Source organism: Elephantulus edwardii, unplaced genomic scaffold, assembly GCF_000299155.1.
Source record: "Elephantulus edwardii isolate Elephantulus edwardi_28Jun2011 unplaced genomic scaffold, EleEdw1.0 scaffold00028, whole genome shotgun sequence".
Lineage (NCBI taxonomy): Eukaryota > Metazoa > Chordata > Mammalia > Macroscelidea > Macroscelididae > Elephantulus > Elephantulus edwardii.
Window position 1 is genome coordinate 22,289,863 of NW_006399778.1, and position 4,514 is coordinate 22,294,376.

A 4,514-nucleotide genomic window follows, 5' to 3' on the forward strand; every position below is an offset into this window, starting at 1 on the left:
GAAACGACTCGACGGCACATAACAACAACAACAAACAGCACCACACAAGAAAGGCCTGGCAATCTGAATCCCTAAAGGCTACGGGGTGGTGGTGGGGGGGGATTGGTATGGCATTCTACATTATAGCCTTTGGGTGGCCTTGAGTTGGAATCAATGACAAGTTTTCTTTAATTCCATCTGTGACACTGGGGTCTCTCTGAAGTGTATGTCTTGGGGTCTGGCTGAGGCTGTCTCAGTGAAGACTGTGAATACTACATACTTGACTGGTTTCTTTTCCTAACCTCATTCTGTTGCTGACCCTCCTTCCCAGTAAGTCTTTGTTCCTGAATCCTTGTCTCAGACTCTCCATCAAGGAAACCTCATTCAGACATTCACACAGTGCCCAAGAGACAGGCATACTGATCAATACATCCTCAGGTAAAACTCATCCTCATGGCCTTTCCAGCTAGCTGTCTATCATAGAAGAATACTCAATGTACCACACACTGAACAAACAAATGTGACTTAGAAGTGCAGCTTCTTAGAATGCTTCTTAGAAGCAAGGATGGTGAGACTTGAGAACATCGAAGGCATTTTCTTTTCATTGAGAGGAATTATGAGGACTTGGCTGCAACATTTTTCATCAAGGGTCAAAGTGAACTGTCTCACAATATTAAATCAAAAGGCTTTATACATTTTTCTATCAGCAATGATTGCTGGTGGCTTAGAGGATAAGGAATTGTGCTGTCAACTCAGATAGGCTGTTTGAATCCATTAACTGAGAAAGATGGGCAGTCTCCTCCTGTGTAATTTATAGCTTTTGAAAATGCACTGGCAGGGTCAGCTATGAGTCAGTTGTCTGACCTGATAGCATGTAACACCAGCAGCAGCAGCAATGACCAAAAATTCATATGACGACTGAGGGGATCAAGACTGAACACTGTAAGGACAGGGGTTGTTGTTATGTGACCCAGCAGGTTTTCAAAGACAGTTCATCACACAGGAGGATATGCCTATCTTTTTCCCCAAGGGGCAGCTGGTGGATTTGAATGCATGCCTTAGGGATTGCAGTGCAGCTTCTTACCACAAGGCGACCAGAGCTGGTCAATATCCCAGGAAGTTAAAGGTGGCTTTAACAATGTTTGTGGCACTTTTGGGAAGAACTGGGAAATTGATTCCAAAACAGTGTAAGACTTTCATAGTGTGTCAAATGCTTGGATGTGGAAATAACCCACAATGTTAGTGCTTAAATTTCTAAGTTATACATGTTATGCTACGCTGTCTTTGTTATCTCTTATTTTGCCAGGCTCAACTCATCGTGAACCACACACGGGGAAATAAAATGCTGCCCAGTTCTCTGCCATCCCCATGATCACTTGTAGATTGGGGCTGTTTTGAGCTGTAGGTTTTATTTTTTCCTTTTTTTTGTTAATTTTTATTCATTTTAATGAACATTTACAGAGATTTTGGGTTTCCATTCATTCATTGTTGCACTATTTTCTGTACCCTCCCCCCAAGTTCGTTCCTCTTTTTTCCCCCCCTTGAAAGTCTGTTTTAATTGTCCCATTGCCACAGTGCTTGTCAAAGCCAGTTCTGATTAAGAGCTATAGGTTTTCATTAGCTAAGTTTTGCAACTGAATTGCCAAGCCTGTCTTCCTGGTTCACCTTAGTCTGGAAACACCACTGAATTTGTTAAGAATTTTATTTTACTGGATTAAATGACAGTAAAAAAAGCAAATGTTTGGCAAATCTGTTGTACAGACTTTCTTAAAATACTGTGTTTCATTCATGTGTATTGTTTTGTTGTGCTTTGTTTTGTTTTTCTCTCTCACTTTACCCATCCAACTCTTCAACCCCATGATTTCTCTCTCTCTCATGCACATGCACACCCACACACAGTGCCACAGACCCCTGCCGCCTTCCCTTTCTTCTTTGTACATCAATACACATCTCACTGGTTATCTTCTGTTTTTACAATAATGGTCTTACACAGTATTTGTTCTGATGTGCCTGAATTAATTCACTGAGCGTACTGCATGAGCCTCTCCCATGTTACATAGTAATTCTCAAAATCATTACTCCTGCGTGCTGCACAGTATTCTAATTATGTGACTGTATCACAGTTTCTCAATCTGGTCATTTGCTGATAGACATTTGGGCTGTTTCCGTGTTCTTGCAATGGTGAATAATGCTGCTATGAACATCAGTGAGATACAAATCTCCCTTTGTATCTTAGTTTTAATTTCCTTGAGGTCTATTCTTAGTAGTGGAATAAATGGGTCATACAGAGTTTCTATGTTTAACTTTTGAGGAAACACCAAATTGCCTTCCAGAGTGGTTGTACCATTTTACAATCCCACCAACAGTGAATGAGAGTTCCAACCTCTGCACATCCTCTCCAATATTGATTGCTTGCTGTCCTGTTAATGCAGTGCTTTGCCCCTGCTAATGGAGTAAGATGGTATCTCATTGTGGTTTTGATTTGCCTCTCTCTTATTGCCAATGATTTTGAACATTTCTTCATGTGTCTGTTGGCCATCTCAATGTCTTTCTCCGTGAAAAGAGTTCTCAAGTCTTTTTCACATTTTATAATTAGGTTATCAGACTTTTCCTTGTGGAGGACCAGTAGTATTTGATACATTTTTGTTATGAAACCTTTGTCTGAGATGTCATTGCCAAATATTTTTCCCAGTCAGGTGGTTTTCATTTCTCCCTATTGGAAGAAGTATTTGGTGCATACAGGTGCCTTATATTTAGAAGGTTTCATTCATTGATGTTATCCTCTATTGGTTGTGCATTTCTGGCGATATTTGCCAGCCTCTGTATATCATATGATGAACTTTATGGTTTGGGGCTTTACTCCCAGGTCTCTGATCCACCTTGAGCTGCTTTTTTTTTGTGAATGGTGCGAAATCTGGATCCTGTTTCAGCCTTCTGCAGGTAGCAGTCCAGTTTTGCAGCACCATTTTTAAGAGGTTGACATCTCTCCATTTGACAGGTTTTGTTTCTTGTCGAATACCAGTTGGCTGTAGATAGATGGGTTAATTTCTGGGTTCTCAATTCTGTTCTATTGGTTACTTGTCTGTCATTGTGCCAGTACCATTTTTGGTTGTTATTACTGCTACCTAGGACTTTTTTTAGGATAAAGCAGTAAAGATAGATTTATTAGAAAGTTATAGCCCCAAAGGAATAGACCTCCCCCTTGAAAGGAAATATGGAAAGAAAGGCCTTGCTCAAGACTTCTTAAAGTGCTGTGCTCGCTTCGGCAGCACATATACTAAAATTGGAACGATACAGAGAAGATTAGCATGGCCCCTGCGCAAGGATGACACGCAAATTCGTGAAGCGTTCCATATTTTCGACCCTGAAATGAACCAGTCTCTAACGAAGGCTGACTCCTAACTCCTTTCACCTACAAATTTCGTCTTTGGATACAAAGCTAAGTGGATAGTCCTTGCCGAGGGACTGTTTCAAAAGAGGCAGGGAGAAGAAGAGAAAAGGGAAAAAAAAAAGACTTCTTAAAGTGCTAAAAAGCAAGGAAGACTCTTTGAGGTCTGAGATGTGCCAAACATAAGCAGAGACCTGTGCCATCTCCATGACCAATCATTTTAAATCATTTTCATTGATGAAGTGTTTTCCATTACTGCACATGCATCTGAACACTGGACAATGAATAAAGATGACATAATTGATACCTTTGAACTGTGGTTTTGGCAAAGAATGCTGAATAGTCCATGGACTGTTAGCACTGCAAGCAAAATCTGTCTTGAAAGAAACACAGCCTGAATGCTTTTAGAAGCAAGGATGGTGGTGACTTTGTCTCATAGAATTTGGGCATGTTATTAGGAGGGGCCAATCCCTGGAGAAGGTCATCCTGCTTGGTAGAATGGAAAGTCAGTGAAGAAGAGCAGAGTTTGAACAAAATGGATTAATATAATAGTTGCAATGATAGGCTCAAGTACAAAACCAACTGTGAAGATGATACTGGACAGGCCAGAATGTTACTTTATTATACACAGGATTGCTATAAATCAGAACTGACTTAACTCCACTTAACAACAACAGGAGAACCATCCTCAGTTACAAATATTTTGGTGTGGGTTCTGCACAGGAGCACAATGACTAACATTTATGTTGTTGTTGTTGTTGTTGTTGTTGATTGTCTTCTAGTTGAGCACAACTCATAGCAACCCTTTGAACAAAAGGCCTGAAGTCCCTTATCACACATGTCAGTACCAAATATTTTTTTCCCCAGTCTGTGGCTTCCCTTTTTACCCTGTTGGAGAAGATTTTGGATGTGCAAAGGGATTTTATTCTTAGAAGGTCCCATTCATCTATTTTATCCCCTCCTGGTTGCAGGTTTTTCAGGATGCTTGGAAGACTGTTTATGTTGTGTACTAGGGCTTCTAGAGTTCTTCCAAACTTTTCTCTAATGAAATTTATAGTCTTTTTGTTTGTTTGTTTTTGTTTAAATTTTATTAATTTTAATGAACATTTACAGAGATTTTGGATTTCCATTCATTCATTGCTGCACT